Genomic DNA, 23,994 nt, shown 5'->3' on the forward strand with positions numbered 1-23,994 from the left:
TTGAAATGTATACCATTTGGAGTTTGCATCCCAATATTACACTTTATATACATCACAGAAGAATGAAATATAACAAAACAGTTTGGCATAGATAGTCAAATGTTTATTCATTATGAAATTATGAAAAATATTAATAACATTCCACCTATGAGGCCACTAGAGGGTGATTTGGTCATTTGACTGCAGGAAAGTGCTACCAACTAATTTCCTGCAATTCTACACATTTTGCCACGGGGTGGCAAAACATTTGTGCAGTTTTAAAAGCTGATTTCCTGCAATTCTACACATATTGCCATGACTTATGCCATGTTAATATGATATCTGAGTGAGCGTGACTAACAAAATCAATGGGGGCCCCCTGGAGGTCAGGGCCCTGGGCACGTGCCAGTCAGTAATTCGGCCATGATTACTACAAGTTTAGATAGCTGGCTAGACTAACTAGACTAATTAACCAATCTAAAAAAAATTGGTGAGTGACTGTCAGTGAGTGACATATAACAAGAGGAAAACAGCTGATGCACAACCAAGTTTCAAAATGGCACCTGTTATTCTACTATTTTAATCCTCAAATTGAGACTGAGTGTCCTCATACGGCCCTGTACCTGAGCTGAACAGAATCAGCAGTGTGATAAACAACTTCACTATTTGATAAATAATCCAGGAAAAATAGAGCATATTGACAGAGCCATGAAGGTTTTATGCCGTCCTCTGCAAAGACCTTCAGAATATCAGGCAGAAATAAAAGAACCCATAGTGTAAGAAATGGTCTGGGTTTGAATGAAAGGACTGTATAACTGGCTTTACTAAATGGTGCTGTCCGCCAAATGGCTCCCATCAGTGAGACTTGGATTCAGGACTTTATTTTAGGCAGTTCAATCATCAAAGGACAATGTAGTAGTAGTATGGTTCTGGGAACAAAAGGAAATAAGTCATCAACATAATCCACAATAAATGCAAAATTAGGCTCCAATTACTCTGTGGCTTTACACAGTTCAACAATATACATTTCCCAATATACAGTGCATTCGGAAAGTATTCAGACCCCTTCACGTTTTCCAAATGTTGTTATGTTACAGCCTTATTCTAAAATTTATTAAATTGTTTTCAATCTACACACAATACCCCATAATGACAAACGCAAAAACAGGTTTTTAGAAATTTTTGCAAAGAAATAACTGAGGGCCTCCCGACTGGCGCAGCGGTCTGCATCGCAGTCCTAGAGCCGTTACTACAGACCTGGGACTCCTTGTGGCGGGCCGGGTGCCTGCAGGTTGACCCCGGTCACCAGTTGAACGATGTTTCCTCTGACACATTGGTACGGCTGGCTTCCGGGTTAAGCTGGCAGGTGTTAAGGAGCGTGTTTAGGCAAGTCATGTTTCGGAGGACGCATGATTCCACCTTTGCCTCTCCTGAGCCCGTTGGGGAGTTGCAGCGATGAGACAAGATCGAAATTGGGGGTAATTATTTACAAATATATCACATCTAAATGAGTATTCAGACCCTTTACTTTGTTGAAGCACCTTTGGTAGCAATTACAGCCTTGAGTCTTCTTGGGTATGATGCTACAAGCTTGGCACACCTGTATTTGGGGAGTTTCTCCCATTCTTCTCTGCAGATCCTCTCAAGCTCTGTCAGGTTGGATGGGGAGAGTCGCTGCACAGCTATTTTCTGGTCTCCCAAGAGATGTTTGATCGGGTTCAAGTCTGGGCTCTGGCTGGGCCACTCAAGGACATTCAGAGACTTGTCCAGAAGCCACTCCTGCGTTGTCTTGGCTTAGGGTCTTGGGGTCGTTGTCCTGTTGGAAGGTGAACCTTCGCCCCAGAGTGAGGTCCTGAGCAATCTGGAGCAGGTCATCTTTATAATTTTTTTTGTTTTTAAACTTTGTGATATCCAATTGCAATCCAATTACGATCATATCTCATCGCTGCAACTCCACAACGGGCTCGGGAGAGGTGAAGGTCGAGTCATGCATCCTCCAAAATATGACCTGCCAAGCCGCGCTTCTTAACACCTTCACGCTTAACCTGGAAGCCAGCCGCACCAATGTGTCGGAGGAAACACTGTTCAACTGACAACCAATGTCAGCCTGCAGGCGCCCGGCCCGCCACAAGGAGTCTCTAGAGCGCGATGAGCCAAGTAAACCCGGACGACGCTGGGTCAATTGTGTTCCGCCCTATGGGACTCCCGGTCACGGCCGGTTGTGACACAGCCTGGGATCGAACCCCAGGTTGTAGTGATGCCGCAACTCTGCGATGCAGTGGATTAGACCGTTGCTCCACTCGGTATGCTCTGGAGCAGGTTTTCATCAAGGATCTCTCTGTCCGTTCATCTTTCCCCCGATCCTGACTGGTCTCCCAGTTCCTGCCACTGAAAAACCTGCTCAATCTTGGTTTCTCACGGTCTGTGAGTCCTGTGAGTCCACGGTCTGCTTTTTGGGAAACTCCAAGCGGGCTGTCATGTGCCTTTTACTGAGGAGTGGCTTCCGTCTGGCCACTCTACCATAAAAGCCTGATTGGTGGAGTGCTGCAAAGATGGTTGTCCTTCTGGAAGGTTCTCCCATCTCCACAGAGAAATTCTGGAGCTCTGTCAGAGTGACCATCGGGTTCTTGGTCACCTCCCTGACCTCTAGGAAGAGTCTTGGTGGTTCCAAACATCTTCCATTTAAGAATGATGGATGCCACTGTGTTCTTGGGGACCTTCAATACTGCAGACATTGTTTGGGTACCCTTCCCCAGATCTGTGCCTCGACACAATTCTGTCTCGGAGAATTGTGTCGATTCTTTTGACCTCATGGCTTGGTTTTTGCTCTGACATGCACTGTCAACTGTGGGACCTTATAAAGACAGGTGTGTGCCTTTCCAAATCATGTCCAATCAATTTAATTTTCCACAGGTGGACTCCAATCAAGTTGTAGAAACATCTCAAGGATGATCAATGGAAACAGGATGCACCTGAGCTCAATTTCGAGTCTCATAGCAAAGGGTCTGAATAGTTATGTAAATGTGATATTTCTGTTTATTATTTTTTATAAATGTGCAAACATTTCTAAAAACCTGTTTTTGCTTCGTCACTGTGGTGTATTGTGTGTAGATTGATGAGGAAACATTTTGGAAAAAGTGAAGGGGTCCGAAAACTTTCCCAATGAACTGTAATGCTACCCCAAGCTATAATTAGCAATTCTGAAATGGCATAAACTTATGTGGCCAATATACTAAAGGCTAAATGCTACAACATTATAACATGTCATTTAATTTTACAACAAAAAGGTAAGTTGCAGTACAGGAATGGCAGAAAGAACTGAAATTAACAATATGCTAAAGTATCAGAAGGCAAACAATATGGCAGTAAACCATCAGATGTAAGGTTCAAACACATCATCTGATAATAAACTATAGAACAAATCAAAGTACTTGGACACAAAATTCATTATGGCTCACTTTAGGTAAATGATGCATAAAGTGTCCTGGGATATATGGCTGCCATACAATAAATTATTTGGTGTGGTCAGAGAGGAAGAGGCAAAGCGAGTGGGTTTACTACACCCAAAATCTGTCCATGTTAAGCAGATCACTAATTATTAGGCAAGTGAGGAGTATGGGGTAAAAGAGAGTGTTGAATTTAGTGAAGATTAAAATGAATTGCTATTTTGATACGTAAGGCTTATTTGATTTAATAAATGTTTAATAATACTTAGGTTGTTACGAGCGTACAGATATACAGTACCAGTCAAAAGTTTGGACACACCTACTCATTCAAGGGTATTTCTATTTTATAACTATTTTCTACATTGTAGAATAATAGTGAAGACATCAAAACTATGAAATAATACATATGGAATCATGTGGTAACCAAAAAAGTTTTACACTTTTTCACACTCTTGGCATTCTCTCAACCAGCTTCACCTGGAATGCTTTTCCAAAAAGTCTTGAAGGAGTTCCCACATCTGTTGAGCACTTGTGGCTGCTTTTCCTTCAGTCTGCCGTCCGACTCAACCCAAACCATCTCAATTGGGTTGAGGTCGGGTGATTGTGGAGGCCAGGTCATCTGATGCAGCACTCCATCACTCTCCTTCTTGGTAAAATAGCCCTTACACAGCCTGGAGGTGTGTTGGGTCGTTGTCCTGTTAAAAATCAAATGATAGTCCCACTAAGCCCAAACAAGATGGCATGGCGTATCGCTGCAGAATGATGTGGTAGCCATGCTGGTTAAGTGTGCCTTGAATTGTAAAAAAATCACAGACAGTGTCACCAGCAAAGCACCCCCACACCATAACACCTCCTCCTCTATGCTTTACGGTGGGAACTACCCATGCAGAGATCATCCGTTCACCCAGACCTCATCTCACAAAGACACGGTAGTTGGAACCAAATATCTTCAATTTGGACTCCAGACTAAAGGACATATTTCCACCAGTCTAATGTCCATTGCTCTTTTTTCTTGGCCCAAGCAGGTCTCTTCTTCTTATTGGTGTACTTTAGTAGTGGTTTCTTTTTAGGAACTCGACCATGAAGGCCTGATTCACACAGTCCCCTCTGAACTGTTGATGTTGAGATGTGTCTGTGACTTGAACTCTGTGAAGCATTTATTTGGGCTGCAATTTCTGAGGCTGGTAACTCTAATAACTCTGGGTCTTCCATTCCTGTGGCGGTCCTCATGAGAGCCAGTTTCAGCATAGCGCTTGATGGTTTTTGCAACTGCACTTAAAGAAACTTGAAAAGTTCTTGAAATGTTCCGTATTGACTGACCTTCATGTCTTCAAGTAATGATGGACTGTCGTTTCTCTTTGCTTATTTGAGCTGTTCTTTCCATAATATGGACTTGGTCTTTGACCAAATAGGGCTATCTTCTGTATACCCCCCCACCTACCTTGTCAAAACACAACTGATTGTTTCAAACGCATTAAGAAGGAAAGAAATTCCACAAATTAACTTTTAACAAGGCACACCTGTACATCACTGGACCCAGTACATCACTGGGGCCAAGATCCCTGCTATCCAGGCTCTCTATACCAAGCTTTGTCAGAGGAAGGCCCTAACAATTGTCAAAGACTCCAGCCACGGCAAGTGGCACCGATGCACCAAGACTGGAACCAACAGGACCCTGAACCGCTTCTATCCCTCAAGCCATAAGACTGCTAAATAGTTAACCAAATAGCTACCCAGAATATCTGCATTGACCTTTTTGCACTAACTTTCTTGACTCCTTACATACGCTCCTGCTACTGTTTACTATCTGTCACTTTATTCCTAGTTATATGTACATACACTACATGACCAAAAGTATGTGTGCACCTGCTCGTCGAACATCTCATTCCAAAATCATGTGCATTAATATGGAGGTGGTCCCCCAATTAGTGAGGTCGGGCACTGATGTTGGGCGATTAGGCTTGTCTCGCAGTCCGTGTTCCAATTCATCCCAAAGGTGTTCGATGTGGTTGAGGTCAGGGCTCTGTGCAGGCCAGTCAAGTTCTTTCACACCGATCTCAAAAACCATTTCTGTATGGACCTCACTTTGTGCAAGGGGGCATTGTCATGCTGAAAAAGGGAAGGGCCTTCCCCAAACTGTTGCCACAAAGTTGGAAGAACAGAATAGTCTAGAATGTCATTGTATGCTGTAGCATTAAGATTTCCCTTCACTGGAACTAAGGGGCCTAGCCCGAACCATGAAAAACAGCAACAGACCATTATTCCTCCTCCACCAAATTGTACAGTTGGCACTATGCATTCGGGCAGGTAGTGCTCTCCTGGCATCCGCCAAACCAAGATTCGTCCATCGGACTGCCAGATGGTGAAGCGTGATTCATCACTCCAAAGAACGCATTTCCACTGCTCCAGAGTCCAATGGCGGTGAGCTTTACACCACTCCAGCCAAAGCTTGGCATTGCACATGGTGATCTTAGGCTTTTGTGAAGCTGCTCGGCCATGGAAACCCATTTCATGAAGCACATGACAAACAGTTATTGTGATGACGTTGCTTCCAGAGGCAGATTGGAATATTTGCGCGCTACGCACTACGTGCTTCAGCACTCGGCGGTCCCATTCTGTGAGCTTGTGTGGCCGTCAACTTCGCGGCTGTGCCGTTGTTACTCCTCGACGTTTCCACTTCACAATAACAGCACATACAGTTGACTGGGGCAGCTCTAGCAGGGCAGAAATTTTACGAACTGACTTGTTGGAAAGGTGGCATCACATGACGGTGCAACATTGAACGTCACTGAGCTCTTCAGTAAGGCAATTTTACTGCCAATGTTTATCTATGGAGATTGCACCTGTCAGCAATGGGTGTGTCTGAAATAGCCAAATCCACTAATTTAAAGGGGTGTCCACATACTTTTGTTGTTTACTAAACATGTGACAAATAAACTTTGATTTGATTTAAATGGGAGACTAAGCTGCCTGACCAAAAACACCAGTAGAGTGTGCTAGAACACCTAACTGAAGCTGGCTGTCTTAACATTTAGGGTTAGTGTTGAGGCTAGAGTTAGGGTTAAGCCAGGGTGTGGACATTTACATTTTCATTTACGTCATTTAGCAGACGCTCTTTACCAGAGCGACTTACAAATTGGTGCATTCACCTTATAGCCAGTGGGGTGGGGTAAGGGGGGGTTAGAAGGATTACTTTATCCTATCCCAGGTGTTCCTTAAAGAGGTGGGGTTTCAAATGTCTCCGGAAGGTGGTGAGTGACTCCGCTGTCCTAGCGTCGTGAGGGAGCTTGTTCCACCATTGGGGTGCCAGAGCAGCAAACAGTTTTGACTGGGCTGAGCGGGAACTGTGCTTCAGCAGAGGTAGGGGAGCCAGCAGGCCAGAGGTGGATGAACGCAATGCCCTCGTTTGGGTGTAGGGACTGATCAGAGCCTGAAGGTACGGAGGTGTCGTTCCCCTCACAGCTCCGTAGGCAAGCACCATGGTCTTGTAGCAGATGCGAGCTTCAACTGGAAGCCAGTGTAGTGTGCGGAGGAGCGGGGTGACGTGAGAGAACTTGGGAAGGTTGAACACCAGACGGGCTGCGGCATTCTGGATGAGTTGTAGGGGGTTTAATGGCACAGACAGGGAGCCCAGCCAACAGCGAGTTGCAGTAATCCAGACGGGAGATGACAAGTGCCTGGATTAGGACCTGTGCCGCTTCCTGTGTAAGGCAGGGTCGTACTCTCCGAATGTTGTAGAGCATGAACCTACAGGATCGGGTCACCGCCTTGATGTTAGCGGAGAACGACAGGGTGTTGTCCAGGGTCACGCCAAGGCTCTTCGCACTCTGGGAGGAGGACACAACGGAGTTGTCAACCGTGATGGCGAGATCATGGAACGGGCAGTCCTTCCCCGGGAGGAAGAGCAGCTCCGTCTTGCCAAGGTTCAGCTTGAGGTGGTGATCCGTCATCCATACTGATATGTCTGCCAGACATGCAGAGATGCGATTCGCCACCTGGTTATCAGAAGGGGGAAAGGAGAAGATTAGTTGTGTGTCGTCTGCGTAGCAATGATAGGAGAGGCCATGTGAGGATATGACAGAGCCAAGTGACTTGGTGTATAGCGAGAATAGGAGAGGGCCTAGAACCGAGCCCTGGGGGACACCAGTGGTGAGAGCACGTGGTGCGGAGACAGCTTCTCGCCATGCCACTTGGTGGGAGCGACCGGTCAGGTAGGACGCAATCCAAGAATGAGCCGCACCGGAGATGCCCAGCTTGGAGAGGGTGGAGAGGAGGATCTGATGGTTCACAGTATCAAAGGCAGCAGACAGGTCTAGAAGGACAAGAGCAGAGGAGAGAGAGTTAGCTTTAGCAGTGCGGAGAGCCTCCGTGACACAGAGAAGAGCAGTCTCAGTTGAATGACCAGTCTTGAAACCTGACTGGTTTGGATCAAGAAGGTCATTCTGAGAGAGATAGCAAGAGAGTTGGCTAAAGACGGCACGCTCAAGAGTTTTGGAGAGAAAAGAAAGAAGAGATGCTGGTCTGTAGTTGTTGACATCAGAGGGATCGAGTGTTGGTTTTTTTGAGAAGGAGTGCAACTCTCGCTCTCTTGAAGACGGAAGGGACATAGCCAGTGGTCAAGGATGAGTTAATCAGCGAGGTGAGGTAAGGGAGAAGGTCACCGGAGATGGTCTGGAGAAGAGAGGAGGGGATAGGGTCAAGCGGGCAGGTTGTTGGGCGGCCGGCCGTCACAAGTCGCAATATTTTATCTGGAGAGAGAGGGGAGAAAGAAGTCAAAGCATAGGGTAGGGCAGTGTGAGCAGGACCAGCAGTGTCATTTGACTTAACAAACGAGGATCGGATGTCGTCAACCTTCTTTTCAAAATGGTTGAAGAAGTCATCCACAGAGAGAGAGGAGGGGTGGGGGGAGGAGGATTCAGCAGGGGATGAGAAGGTGGCAAAGAGCTTCCCTAGGGTTAGAGGCAGATGCTTGGAATTTAGAGTGGTAGAAAGTGGCCTTAGCAGCAGAAACAGATGAAGAAAATGTAGAGAGGAGGGAGTGAAAAGATGCCAGGTCCGCAGGGAGTCTAGTTTTCCTCCATTTCCGCTCGGCTGCCCGGAGCCCTGTTCTGTGAGCTCGCAATGAGTCATCAAGCCACGGAGCTGGAGGGGAGGACCGAGCCGGCCGGGAGGATAGGGGACATAGAGAGTCAAAGGATGCAGAAAGGGAGGAGAGGAGGGTTGAGGAGGCAGAATCAGGAGATTGGAGGGAGAAGGATTGAGCAGAGGGAAGAGATGATAGGATGGAAGAGGAGAGAGTAGCGGGAGAGAGAGAGCGAAGGTTGCGACAGCGCATTACCATCTGAGTAGGGGCAGAGTGAGTAGTGTTGGAGGAGAGCGAGAGAGAAAAGGATACAAAGTAGTGGTCGGAGACATGGAGGGGAGTTGCAGTGAGATTAGTAGAAGAACAGCATCTAGTAAAGATGAGGTCAAGCGTATTGCCTGCCTTGTGAGTAGGGGGGGATGGTGAGAGGGTGAGGTCAAAAGAGGAGAGGAGTGGAAAGAAGGAGGCAAAGAGAAATGAGTCAAAGGTAGACGTAGGGAGGTTGAAGTCCCCCAGAACTGTGAGGGGTGAGCCATCCTCAGGAAAGGAACTTATCAAGGCGTCAAGCTCATTGATGAACTCTCCAAGGGAACCTGGAGGGCGATAGATGACAAGGATATTAAGCTTAAATGGGCTAGTGACTGTGACAGCATGGAATTCAAATGAGGAGATAGACAGATGGGTCAGGGGAAAAATAGAGAATGTCCATTTGGGAGAGATGAGGATTCCTGTGCCACCACCCCGCTGACCAGATGCTCTTGGGGTATGCGAGAACACATGGTCAGACGAGGATAGAGCAGTATGAGTAGCAGTGTTTTCAGTGGTAATCCATGTTTCCGTCAGCGCCAAGAAGTCGAGGGACTGGAGGGTAGCATAGGCTGAGATGAACTCTGCCTTGTTGGCAGCAGAACGGCAGTTCCAGAGGCTGCCTGAGACCTGGAACTCCACGTGAGTGGTGCGTGCAGGGACCACCAGTTTAGAGAGGCAGCAGCCACGCGGTGTGATGCGTTTCTATAGCCTGTGCGGAGAGTAGAGAACAGGGATAGGCAGAGGCATAGTTGACAGGCTGCAGAAAATGGTTACAATACTGCAAAGGAGATCGGAATGAAATGAACTAAACATCTGGGAAAGGAGAGAGCGGGGCCTCCCTCACCACAACACCCAAATATAACTCTCCCAACTTCCACCTCAGAAACTATAATTGTTGTAAACTACAGCGGTTCAATGTTTCTAGGAATAGACTAACTTAGTTTTTTCAGCTAGCTAACTAGGTACAGTAGTCTTCCGTGAAAATCGTCCAGGGCACCTAGTCATAAGACGCCACAGCCAGCTAGCATGCCGGACTCCAACAACACAGTTTAGCACCAATACTCGGCCACAACAAACCACCAGTGTGTCAACACGCCAAGCAGATCGTTTGTGTCCGTGTCTAACTTTGTGTGTTAGTCCCGACAGCTTGAGCGAGTCCGTCGTCAACTTATTCAGCCAGTTAGTTAGCTAGAATAGTTAGCATACTAGCTAGCCATTGCTTTCAGACAAAGAAGAAACCCCTCCTTTCACGGCACAAACACACAGAGAGAGCAAAACTAACGTTAACTAGTCACCCATGTCCCGAATTCCTTGAACGACTCTAGCTACCAATATGTAAAAATAAAACACAAATGTAGGTTATGACTTACCCCTAGCAGCTACTGTTAGCTAGCCAAGTGCAAAGGTAGCCACTGAATTGACTCAGCCAGTTCGCGTTTGTTCGCCAGGTCGTTCCAGCTATTGTTTACTAGTTGCTATCCAGTTAGCAACAAGCTAGCTAAATTTCAAGCACAGTAGCCACTTACTACCTAACGTTAACGGTTCAGACAATGAGGTTAGAAAACAGCTGAATGGTATTGTAGGCAGCCAGCTGGCGTAATTACAGGCACTCTCAGGCGTGAAACAACAAATTGACAGTTAAAATAAGGACCAAAACACCAGTTTCTGGTTTTGATTGGGTACCTAAAAGTGGAAGAGCAGTAAGTCGCACCAGCTAATGTGAAGTGTAGCTCTCCCAAGAGTCACTGGGCCAGCAGGTCCTAAACACCAGCACAGGTGAAACATTCTAACAGAGACGACAATTAGTGCACATATGCATCCAAAACAATCAGGAGAAAAACCAACAGACTGCTGCCTCCCATGGTAGTGTTTCAGCACCTTCCGATAGCCCTCCCATTTCTTGTTCTGAACAGCCACACTACAAGTTAGTTGTGAATTCACCATCCAGTCACCTGACAGGGACAGCGCCACAACTTCCAAGCCATCATGCCTGTTGTTTCCACCGCTTCTGATTCAATGGTATCTTTTCAGATTGCATCATGCTTCTAGCCACACCAGATCATTGTTCTGCATCTACTGGGGCTCATTCAGCCACTAGGATCCTGTCATACCATTTAGTCATCAGGACACTTGAAAGAGTCCTTTCTGTAGGATCCGAGAGGCGAAGGATAGGCTTAGGGTTGAGCCAAGGTGTGAATATAATAAGGCAAGACTTGTGGTAAAATGTCTATATAAAACCATTATGAATGCCTTTGGTAAGAGACAGGAGACATTTTTAATGATGGGAGTTTATTCTGGACAGTCTGAGTGGAATAATACATTGGATGAGTATGTCAACTCTGTTCCACTATTACCAAAGTTGTGAGATAGTTTTGGTGTCACTTAAAACTTCCCAGCCATGGGCAGATAGTCAGACAGATAGACACTTAAGTCTTCTTCTCTGTTTAAGATGAATGTCAAGTAGGAGACGGAGCCTGTGATGACTGTCCTGACAGTTGGGATGAATCAGCAACCCTCCAAGGAGCCCCAGGACTCTGTGTGAGGTCCATCCAGATGGGAGGTGAGAGGGGTGGGGAGTCCCACAGAGCCAGTCTGCTTCCATTTCGAGAGGCATCAGCACCGCTGTTGGCACGACAGCATAGCAGAACTATACTGTTGTGAGCTATAATTACTGCTGAGGAAGGATATGGTGGGTGAATTTAAATGAACGTTTAGTGTGAGACACAACGTTTTTTGAGGTTATTCATTCAGAGTAAAACAAACTCTGGTCTCAGTTGGAAGTGAGGCAAAGTTTGAACGGATCATGTTTTTCAAAGGTTGTAACGTTTTAGAATAAAGTAAAGAAAAGGTGCTGTCTTGACGTTTTCGTCTTCTAACATTAGAATTACTTTTAGAATCATAATCAAAAATGTATTGTCTGATAAGAAGTGTTAACATTTTAGCACACCACAGTACTCAACAAGCAGAAACATGACACCTGCTCAGAGCTCTGCCACTTCAAATCTGCCTCGGACCAAAGCCTGAGCCCACTGGGCACAAACTGGTTGAATCAACGTTGTTTCAACATAATTTGTCAATGTATTGTGATGTGGAATCTAATTGGAAAATAAATTGGATTTTTTACAAGTAATGAAGGAAACTGTTGTTTTGAGGGTGAAATTTCAACCACAGGATTATGTCATCATGGTAACCAAATTTCAACATAGACAAACCTTGTATAAAATATGTTGAATTTGTACCTTTAAAATAATTTCAGATCTTCAACATTATATACCAGCACCTCCTACTGGAGAATCAAGCTATAGATATCCTTTGGTCTCCCATCCAGGAGTTTTAACAAGCCCAGCCCTGCTTAGCTATGATATTTCTCACTGACTATTACCAATCTGCTATCTTGAGAATAATTGTTGAGAGATCTCCACTAAATAGATTCACTATCGAAGTTATTCCAAAGAGTAGGTTTATAAACAGAGCAAAGGAAATGTGACCATACTTTATTACTATTAAATCATCAATGATGCTATTTAGGACTATATAGCATTTGCTACGTCATCAACAGCTATTTCAATTTAACCTAGGATTCAACAAAACATAGACTATACATAGGCCTAGAGTTTCAAGCTCTGGGCCTATGAAGGATATGCATATTCTTCATACCATTTGAAAGGAAACACTTTAAAGTTTGTGGAAATGTGAAATTAGTGTAGGAGAATATAACACATTAGATCTGGTAAAAGATAATACAAACTAAAAAACATGCGTTTTTTTTTTTTTTTTTTGTTCCATCATCTTTGAAATGCAAGAGAAAGGCCACAATATAATATTGCAGTTTGGTGCTGTTTAGATTTTGGCCACTAGATGGCAGCAGTGTGTGCGCAAAGGTTCAGATTGATCCAGTGAAGCATTGCAATACTGGACTATTTTCTATTAAGTCTGCCCAAATGTGCCGAATTGGTAAATGTATACATTTTCAAGTACATAACTATAGAGAACATACTAAAATAATATAGTAATATAAAATGTAAGTTTACACACTCCCAGGAATGTCATACATGATGGTTCATTAGCTTATACACTAACTTTCACACATCTAGATGGCTGGGCGGGGTGGGTGTGGAGCCAGAGACAGCAGTGGTTCAAACTGCAGAACCCAGTTCCTACATTAGAATATAAAAATGGATTTTATCAAACAAAAATATGCTACATTTTATCTCTGGGACCCTTAGGATGACAAATCAGAGCAATGTTACTGAATGTAAGTACGTTATTTAAAGTTTGATTTCTCTAACTTAGATTTTTGTTTGTGATGGAGACTTGAATCCAACATCACATTTAAGTCATTTAGCAGACACTCATATCCAGAGCAACTTACAGTTAGTGAGTGCAAACATTTTCATACTGGTCCCCTGTGGGAATTGAACACACAACCCTGGTGTTGCAAGCGCCATGCTCTACCAACTGAGCTACATGGGACAATAAGTACATACAGTGCCTTGCAAAAGTATTCACCCCCTTGGCGTTTTTCCTATTTTGTTGTATTACAACCTGTAATTTCAATTGATTTTTGGGGGGATTTCGTGTAAAGGACATACACAAATAGTCCAAATTGGTGAAGTGAAATAAAAATAAAAAACTTGTTTCAAACTATTCTAAAAAATAAATAATGGAAAAGTGGTGCGTGCATATGTATTCACCCCCTTTGCTATGAAGCCCCTAAATAAGATCTGGTGCAATCAATGACCTTCAAAAGTCACATAATTAGTTAAATAAAGTCCACCTGTGTGCAATCTAAGTGTCACATGATCTCAGTATATATACACACCTGTTCTGAAAGGCCCCAGAGTCTGCAACACCACTAAGCAAGGGGCACCACCAAGCAAGCGGCACCATGAAGACCAAGGAGGGACTTGTGCACTTCACAAAATAGATGGCATCATGAGGAAGGAAAATTATGTGGATATATTGAAGCAACATCTCAAGACATCAGTCAGAAAGTTAAAGCTTGGTCGCAAATGGGTCTTCCAAATAAACAATGACCCCAAGCATACTCCCAAAGTTGTGGCAAAATGGCTTAAGGACAACAAAGTCAAGGTATTGGAGTGGCCATCACAAAGCCCTGTCCTCGATCCTATAGAAAATGTGTGGGCAGAACTGAAAAAGAGTGTGCGAGCAAGGAGGCCTACAAACCTGACTCAGTTACACCAGCTCTGTCAGGAGGAATGGGCCAAAATTCACCCAACTTATTGTAGGAAGCTTGTGGAAGGCTACCCGAAACGTTTGACCCAAGTTAAAGAATTTAAAGGCAATGCTACCAAATACTAATTGAGTGTATGTAAACTTCTGACCCACTGGGAATGTGATGAAAGAAATAAAAGCTGAAATAAATAATTCTCTCTACTATTATTCTGACATTTCACATTCTTAAAATAAAGTGGTGATCCTAACTGACATAAGACAGGGAATTTCTACTAGGATTAAATGTCAGGTATTGTGAAAAACAGAGTTTAATTGTATTTGGCTAAGGTGTATGTAAACTTCCGACTTCAACTGTAAGTATGTCTGGATTTGATTAGAGCTTTGATCAGCATGAACATTCAAACCTGATGCTACATGAGCCTGATGAGCCCTACATTAACAACATTTAATGAGCCCAAAAAGTCAAAATGATTGTGCCATTATCCAATACATATACAGTACTGTATGATGTAGGCTACTGCACATTACGCATGACAGAAAAACATAAAAGTCCATAGATGTAGCTAGCTACAGTAAATGCTCTCTTGGGTAAATAAATTAAACTAGCTAATCTTTTTGAGTGTGAACTGTATTACTGTTCTGTATTGTATTATACTGTATTATATGGACTGGAATTACGCACATCGTTCAAACAATGATGTTCACACCATGATAAAGCAGAAGAGAACATGTGAAGTATAGGCTAGCGAATTTGATTTGAATTTTGAAATATAATAGGGCCTATTTGTATAATTAGTAGGCTGATGCATCCTGTATATAGGATACCTTTGATAATATGTCCCTAATGTTATTAGCTTACCTCATCTTTCGCTCTCTATTGTTGCTTCATTCCTTCCTCGCTTTCAACGGTTAAATGAAATAGGTTTCGTTGTCCTTATCTTCATCATTCTAATGACATCCTTGAATAATATATGACTAGAATTAGATGGAGATGGCTTTTACTTCTCTTCACTAAGATTGAATGGTTATGGGTCTGAATAAATAACTGCTATAGCCTACCGCCATTGCGCGTTCGCTCTTCTGTCAAACTACCCGTGAGTTCTATTGTCTGCTGTATTTAACATTCAGCAAAAAAGAGCTTGTGTCCCTCTTCGAATTGTCTATTGGTATAAGAAATGCTAAAATATATAGCATATATAGCAATATAAAATATAATTATATCCAACAAGCTATTCTAGTCTAGCTTTTCCTGCATTGGACGCCAAGAGCTAATGAGCATTTTTTAAGGAGAGGCCAGTGGAGCACAGGTGCTTGCATATTGCGCAAGAGACAGAGGCTACAGGTTAAAAGCTTATTATGCATAACCCATCATTAATTAGCTAAATATAAGGTCAATACTGCATTGAATTTATTACTTGAAAGAGGTAGGCTAGGACATCTAAACTAAGAAACGTCCTCTCACTGTCAACTGTGTTTATTTTCAGCAAACTTAACGTGTAAATATTTGTATGAACATAACAAGATTCAACAACTGAGACATAAACTGAACAAGTTCCACAGACATGTGACTAACATAAATGGAATAATGTGTCCCTGAACAAATGGGGGGTCAAAATAAAAAGTTACAGTCAGTATCTGGTGTGGCCACCAGCTGCATTAAACCAGCTGCATTAAGTACTACAGTGCATCTCCTCCTCATGGACTGCACCAGATTTACCAGTTCTTGCTGTGAGATGTTACCCCACTCTTCCACCAAGGCACCTGCAAGTTCCCGGACATTTCTGGGGGGAATGGCCCTAGCCCTAGCCCTCACCCTCCGATCCAACAGGTCCCAGACGTGCTCAATGGGATTGAGATCCGGGCTCTTCGCTGGCCATGGCAGAACACTGACATTCCTGTCTTGCAGGAAATGAACGAGCAGTATGGCTGGTGGCATTTTCATGCTGGAGGGTCATGTCAGGATGAGCCTGCAGGAAGGGTACCACATGAGGGAGGAGGATGTCTTCCCTGTAACGCACAGCGTTGAGATTGCCTGCAATGACAACAAGCTCAGTCTGATGATGCTGTGACACACCGCCCCAGACCATGACGGGCCGTCCAACTCCAAATTGATCCCGCTCCAGAGTACAGGCCTCGGTGTAACGCTCATTCCTTATACGATAAACGCGAATCCGAACATCACCCCTGGTGAGACAAAACCACGACTCGTCAGTGAAGAGCACATTTTGCCAGTCCTGTCTGGTCCAGCGACAGTGGGTTTGTGCCCATATGTCCGGTGATGTCTGGTGAGGACCTGCCTTACAACAGGCCTACAAGCCCTCAGTCCAGCCTCTCTCAGCCTATTGCGGACAGTCTGAGCACTGATGGAGGGATTGTGCGGTCCTGGTGTAACTCGGGCAGTTGTTGTTGCCATCCTGTACCTGTCCCGCAGGTGTGATGTTCGGATGTACCTATCCTGTGCAGGTGTTGTTACACGTGGTCTGCCACTGCGAGGACGATCAGCTGTCCATCCTGTCTCCCTGTAGCGCTGTCTTAGGCGTCTCACAGTACGGACATTGCAATTTATTGCCCTGGCCACATCTGCAGTCCTCATGCCTCCTTGCAGCATGCCTAAGGCACGTTCTCGCAGATGAGCAGGGACCCTGGGCATCTTTCTTTTGGTGTTTTTCAGAGTCAGTAGAAAGGCCTCTATAGTGTCCTAAGTTTTCATAACTGTGACCTTAATTGCCTACCGTCTGTAAACTGTTAGTGTCTTAACGACCGTTCCACAGGTGCATGTTCATTAATTGTTTATGGTTCATTGAACAAGCATGGGAAACGGTGTTTAAACTCTTTACAATGAAGATCTGTGAAGTTATTTGGATTTCTACGAATTATCTTTGAAAGACAGGGTCCTGAAAAAGGGACGTTTCTTTTTTTTGCTGAGTTTATATATAGGGCTATATTTCAATCTAGTACAGGATTATCTATTTTGGATGGAATTTGAATGGTGTTGATGTGTGTGCACTGATTTAAAGCAACGATATTCGAGTGATAGGCTGTTTTAAAACTCTGGAGCTGCAATTAAAAAATGATAATCTTTACAATTAAAAATAAGATAACCCCCGAAAGACAGATGAAGATGGGTAAATTAGACCGACTTCGGTCTTTAAATTACTGTAGAGTGTCACGCTCTGGCTCCGGGACTATGTAGTTTGAGCCAGGGTGTATTCATTTGGTTGTGTTGGGTATAGGGTGTGTTCATTTGGTTGTGTTTGGTTTTGGTTGTAGTGTCTTGTCTCGTCATGTGACTCCCAATCGGAGGTAACGAGTGTCAGCTGTCGGCTCGTTATCTCTGATTGGGAGCCATATTTAAACTGTCAGTGTTCACCTTAGGGTTGTGGGTTTTTGTTCCATGTTTCAGTCTGTGTACTGAGGACTTCACTATCCGTCATTGTTTATTGTTTTCTCGTTCGTGCACTTTAACTTTAATAAAGTCATGTTCGCTACAAACGCTGCGCTTTGGTCCACTCTTTCCGTAGACGGACGTGACAGAAAAACAAACGGACCAAGCAGCGTATACAGGAACACCCGCAGGAGAGAACGCTGGTGGATGTCCTCCTCGGCTGGGGACATATTACGCAGGAGGAGGCCGTCCGGTACCGGAGGGCGATGAAGGGGGAGAACCTGGCAGGAGAGGAGCAACGGGCGTCAGCAGGGCCATCGTCGGAAGGACGAGAGGCACCCCCAAGAATTTTTTAGGGGGCACACGGCATAGGCGACTGGGCAGCAGGAGGCTGCCACAGGGAGATGTGGAGAGAAGGCTATCGGATTACGGGAGCCATTGGCGAGTAGAGGAGGGAAGTTGTTGTGGCACGGCGTGAGAGACTGATGTGTGTTACCAGTCCGGTCCGGCCCGTTCCTGATCCCCAGTTAAGGCCAGTGGTGTGTGTTCCCGGTACGGACCGGCCTGTTCCTACTCCACGCACCAAGCCCACGGTGTGCGTCGCCAGTCCAGCCCGGCCTGTTCCTGCTCCTCGCACTAAACCTACGGTGTGCGTCGCCAGCCCAGCCCGGCCGGTTCCTGCTCCACGCACTAAACCTACGGTGTGCGTCGCCAGCCCAGCCCGGCCTGTTCCTGCTCCACGCACCAAGCCTACGGTGTGCGTCGACAGCCCTGCCCGGCCTGTTCCTGCTCCACGCACAAAGCCTACGGTGTGCGTCGCCAGCCCAGCCCGGCCTGTTCCTGCTCCACGCACTAAGCCTGCGGTGTGCGTCACCAGCCCTGCCCGGCCTGTTCCTGCTCTACGCACCAAGCCTACGGTGTGCGTCGACAGCCCTGCCCGGCCTGTTCCTGCTCTACGCACCAAGTCTACGGTGTGCGTCGCCAGCCCGGTCCGGCCTGTTCCTGCTCCACGCACCAAGTCTACGGTGTGCGTCGACAGCCCTGCCCGGCCTGTCCCTGCTCCACGCACTAAACCTACGGTGTGCGTCGCCAGCCCTGCCCGGCCTGTTCCTGCTCTACGCACCAAGCCTACGGTGTGCGTCGACAGCCCTGCCCGGCCTGTTCCTGCTCTACGCACCAAGTCTACGGTGTGCGTCGCCAGCCCGGTCCGGCCTGTTCCTGCTCCACGCACCAAGTCTACGGTGTGCGTCGCCAGCCCGGTCCGGCCTGTTCCTGCTCCACGCACCAAGTCTACGGTGTGCGTCGACAGCCCTGCCCGGCCTGTCCCTGCTCCACGCACTAAACCTACGGTGTGCGTCGCCAGCCCAGCCCGGCCGGTTCCTGCTCCACGCATCAGGCTCACGGTGTGCGTCGCCAGCCCAGCCCGGCCTGTTCCTGCTCCACGCACAGAACCTACGGTGTGCGTCACCAGCCCGACCCGGCCTGTTCCTGCCACTCGCACCAAACCAGGGGTGCGAGTCGCCAGCCTGGTCCAGCCCGTTCCTGCTACTCGCACCAAGCCAGGGGTACGAGTCGTCGGCCTGGTCCAGCCCGTTCCTGCTACTCGCACCAAGCCAAGGGTGCGAGTCGTCAGCCTGGTTCAGCTCGTCCCTGCTACTCGCACCAAGCCAAGGGTGCGAGCCGTCAGCCTGATCCAACCCATTCCTGCTACTCGCACCAAGCCAGGGATGCGAGTCGTCAGCCTGGTGAGGCCCGTTCTGGCTCCACGCATCAAGCCTAGGGTGCGTATCGTCAGCCAGGTCCGGTCCGTTCCTACCTCACGCGCCAAGCCAGGGGTGCGCGTCGGAGGTCCTGATCCAGCAAGCTGGGTCAGATAGGACTGGGGGCACTACGGGGGGAGTGAAGTGGGGTGGTGGTCAAGCCCGGAGCCGGAGCCGCCTCCGAGGAGCAACACCCACCCAGCCCTCCCCTATTTTGGGGTGTAGGCGCGGTCGGAGTCCGCGCCTTTAGGGGGGGTACTGTCACGCTCTGGCTCCGGGACTATGTAGTTTGAGCCAGGGTGTATTCATTTGGTTGTGTTGGGTATAGGGTGTGTTCATTTGGTTGTGTTTGGTTTTGGTTGTAGTGTCTTGTCTCGTCATGTGACTCCCAATCGGAGGTAACGAGTGTCAGCTGTCGGCTCGTTATCTCTGATTGGGAGCCATATTTAAACTGTCAGTGTTCACCTTAGGGTTGTGGGTTTTTGTTCCATGTTTCAGTCTGTGTACTGAGGACTTCACTATCCGTCATTGTTTATTGTTTTCTCGTTCGTGCACTTTAACTTTAATAAAGTAATGTTCGCTACAAACGCTGCGCTTTGGTCCACTCCTTCCGTAGACGGCCGTGACATAGAGTAGGCTATGCTGCAGCAAATGTAGGCCTACCTGTCACAAGAAAAAAAGTTACCATGATGAGATGATAGGTCTACATGCATTGTGAACTACGCTCCATACTGAAATGGGCTGTCTGTCCCCACCCTGAGCTTTGATTCATTATGCAGAGGCTGTAGAGAAACCAGATTTAGACATCGCATATAATTTAATCAGTGGTGACCCGTCATTCAGGGCAGAGCCTGAAGATCACTGATGTCATCATGATTCAACCTTGTTTTTTCCCAAGTTCCCAGTTGTCTTGAAAGCACCATAAATCCAGAGAATGCCAGATATTGATGACAAAGTTTGATGATAAAATTTGCCCACAAAGGACCGCCGTGCCACCTTCCTGTTCAAGTTAGCACAGCACAAGGTGTCGTGACGTGACTTACATTAATGTGATGACTGTTATTTATCGAATCAATTAACTATGTTTAATTGTCACTCGATTCAATTAATCATGTAACAATTAACTCATTAGGAATTTGGGGCACTATGGAAGAAGTTGTTTAACGAGTTACCATCTCCCAAATTAAACTATATATGTTATGTTTAAGTCATTTAGCAGACGCTCTTATCCAGAGTGACTTACAGTTAGTGAGTGCATACATTTTCATACTGGCCCCCCGTGGGAATCAAACCCACAACACTGGCGTTGTAAACACCATGATCTACAAACTGAGCTACACGGGGGGCTATGTCGATAACAGTCATCTATCAAATCATTACCTCATCAGTCTCATTCTGAACATCACATAATCCTTTGCCACAACTTTGGAAGTATGCTTGGGGTCATTGTCCATTTGGAAGACCCATTTGGACCAAGCTTTAACTTCCTGACTGATGTCTTGAGATGTTGCTTCAATATATCCACATAATTTCCCTTCCTCATGATTACATCTATTTTGTAAAGTACACAAGTCCCTCCTGCAGCAAAGCACCCCCACAGCATGATGCTGCCACCCCCGTGCTTCACGGTTGGGATGGTGTTCTTCGGCTTGCAAGCGACCCCCTTTTTCCTCCAAACATAACAATGGTCATTATGGCCAAACAGTTCTATTTTAGTTTCATCAGACCAGAGGACATTTCTCCAAAAAGTACGATCTTTGTCCCCATGTGCAGTTGCAAACCATAGTCTGGCTTTTTTATGGCGGTTTTGGAGCAGTGGCTTCTTCCTTGCTGAGTGGCCTTTCAGGTTATGTCGATATAGGACTCGTTTTACTGTGATATAGATACTTTTGTACCTGTTTCCTCCAGCATCTTCACAAGGTCCTTTGCTGTTGTTCTGGGATTGATTTGCACTTTTCGCACCAAAGTACGTTCATCTCTAGGAGACAGAACGCGTCTCCTTCCTGAGCGGTATGACGGCTGCGTGGTCCCATGGTGTTTATACTTGCGTACTATTGTTTGTACAGATGAACGTGGTACCTTCAGGCGTTTGGAAATTGCTCCCAAGGATGAACCAGACTTGTGGAGGTCTACAATTTTTTATCTGAGGTCTTGGCTGATTTCTTTTGATTTTCTCATGATGTCAAGCAAAGAGGCACTGAGTTTGAAGTTATGCCTTGAAATACATCCACAGGTACACCTCCAATTGACACAAATTATGTCAATTAGCCTATCAGAAGCTTCTAAAGCCATTACATATTTTTCTGGAATTTTCCAAGCTGTTTAAAGGCACAGTCAACTTAGTGTAAGTAAACTTCTGACCCACTTCCCATAAGTGAAATAATCTGTCTGTAAACAATTGTTGGAAAAATTACTTGTGTCATGCACAAAGTAGATGTCCTAACCGACTTGCCAAAACTATAGTTTGTTAACAAGAAATTTGTGGTGTGGTTGAAAAACAAGTTTTAATGACTCCAACCTAAGTGTATGTAAACTTCCGACTTCAACTATACATATATACACATACATATCCTTTAAAAAAATATAGTTCCCTTTATTACTTTCCAACCCCACCACCCCTTCCCTAATTTGAGTAAATTAGTGAACAACAATCCTTAGGCCTCTACTTCCAGCTTATACATACTATATATATATTTTATGGACACAGTCAATTTTACAATAATTCTATTTTGTTTGTTTTTACTCCTGAACTTCCTCTACTCTCTAGTCTACAGCTGTAAGGCACCAGCTTCGGACAGTCTACAGGGATGACCCATGGACCTGGTGAGTACTGTAGCTGTAGAGTCAAAGGCCTCAGGGTAAATGTTCAACTTACCAAGGCTGGTATTTTGCTTGGACCCTTAAGTAATCCTAGCATAAATCCTCATTAAATGTTCCATTGTACATGTGTGTTTATGCTTACACAAGCACACTTGTTGCAATCTGAGTGACTACTAACTCCTCTGCCGCTGTTATCAAGGGCAATTCGACTTGTTAGGTCTCTAACCTTCTTACTGAGCATGGCTGGACTGACTGTTGCTGGCATTGGTACTGGTACTCAAGGGGACCAGCTATCCTACCGATGTATTCTGAAATGTTATCCTACCGGAATACATGATTAGAGCATTTTATTAGTTGCATTGTAGTTGAAACTACACATGGCAAGGAATGATTATTGTGGTACACCTTAGTGATATTTCAGATGTGTTCTAAGGTTATACCCGTCGAGGGGCTTGTCCGCTCCTCACTGTTCTCATGGGGAAGTTTACAACTAGATTTGTTTCCTGCTCTGGCGGCCTCGTACAGTGTTGAACGTCGTCTTGACCCCCACACCGGTCTCGACGAGGCTCATCATGGGTGTGGGCTAGTAGTATTCCCCCCCTTTGCGGTGGGTGTTGCTGTCCGAGACACAAACAAAAAGTTTGGACCCTTTGTACGAGTTGTCAGCAGCCGAGTAGTTAGTAGATTGGCTGTAACCATTCAAACAAATCTCCTGGTGTTTGTGCTTGAGAACGTTCAGTGGCTGTTGTGGCCTGTCAGTCACCACAGCGTCCTTGTGTGGCAACCGTTCCAGTACCTGCGAACTGAGACGGGGGTATCTTACTGCGACACGGCGTTGACGCCGTTCGATTCATTGTAAGGGGTTTCAGTCCCTCTCAAAGCAGAAAATGTATAATCGGAAGCAGAGTACACTCTGTACGTCGATGCTTTTATTCCTGAGACGGCCGCAGTGCTTGCGGAAGTGTCAGAAGGACAAGAGAAATTAATCAACTACAGTATCGCATGACTCCAAGGAGGAGGGAAGTTGCTCACTTACAGAGACTGCTGGCTCGAAATCATGGAAAGAATGGTCAATCAGGTTTGCTGATTGAATGTGACGAGATCACGTGATATCTCCTTGGGTTAGATTCTGCACCAAGAGGTGTCAAAACTTATTTTTACCAAGGTGTTCTTTCGATAGGTACCCCTCGTGGATGCATGTGTTGCAGTTAACGTTCGGAGAAGACTGTCACGAGTTACAAAGCCAGAACCCAGAAGCAGACCAGGACAAGGTAAGTTGAAACGAAGGTGAGTGTTTATTTACAAATTCAAGAGTGATGCTGAATAATCCAGGGAACAGAGCGGGCGGCGTTGATTAGTTGTTGGGGGTGCAGTGGTTGATCCCATCATGGCTCGGCAGCCGCCGACCACCAGGCAGAGGTTTGGATGAAGGTTCCGGACGAGTGATGTTCATGGCTAACGATCCGGCAGGGAATGGATGTTAGGCCAGAGCCTAAGAAGGGTGATGATCAGGACCAGGTGTGCAGATTGCTGATGGGATGCAGGTGCGGAAATCAAGAGAGCTCCCCGGAGCGTTCCAGACCCCTCGGGAAACTGGAGCTCACGAGCAGAAAAACTAGTCCACAGACAGGACCCGACTCAGACTGCCGGGATCGTTACAGTACCCCCCCTCCGACGAACGCCACCGGGCGGACTCCCCGGAGCGCCAGGATGGAGGCGGTAGAAGTCACGGATGAGGTCAGCATCTAGGATCTGTCGCCGCGGAATCCAACTCCTCTCTTCAGGACCATACCCCTCCCAGTCCACGAGATACTGGAAACCCCGGCCCCGCCGTCTGGAATCCATGATGCGTCGCACCGTGTAGGCAGGACCACCTCCGATCATCCGAGGAGGAGGAGGAGGAGGTGGAGGAGGCAACAGAGGACTGAGGAAAACAGGCTTGAGGCAGGAGACATGAAAGGTGGGATGGACTCTGAGCGTCCTCGGTAGTTTGAGTCGAACTGCCACTGGATTGAT

This window comes from Coregonus clupeaformis, chromosome 1 (assembly GCF_020615455.1).
Source record: "Coregonus clupeaformis isolate EN_2021a chromosome 1, ASM2061545v1, whole genome shotgun sequence".
Lineage (NCBI taxonomy): Eukaryota > Metazoa > Chordata > Actinopteri > Salmoniformes > Salmonidae > Coregonus > Coregonus clupeaformis.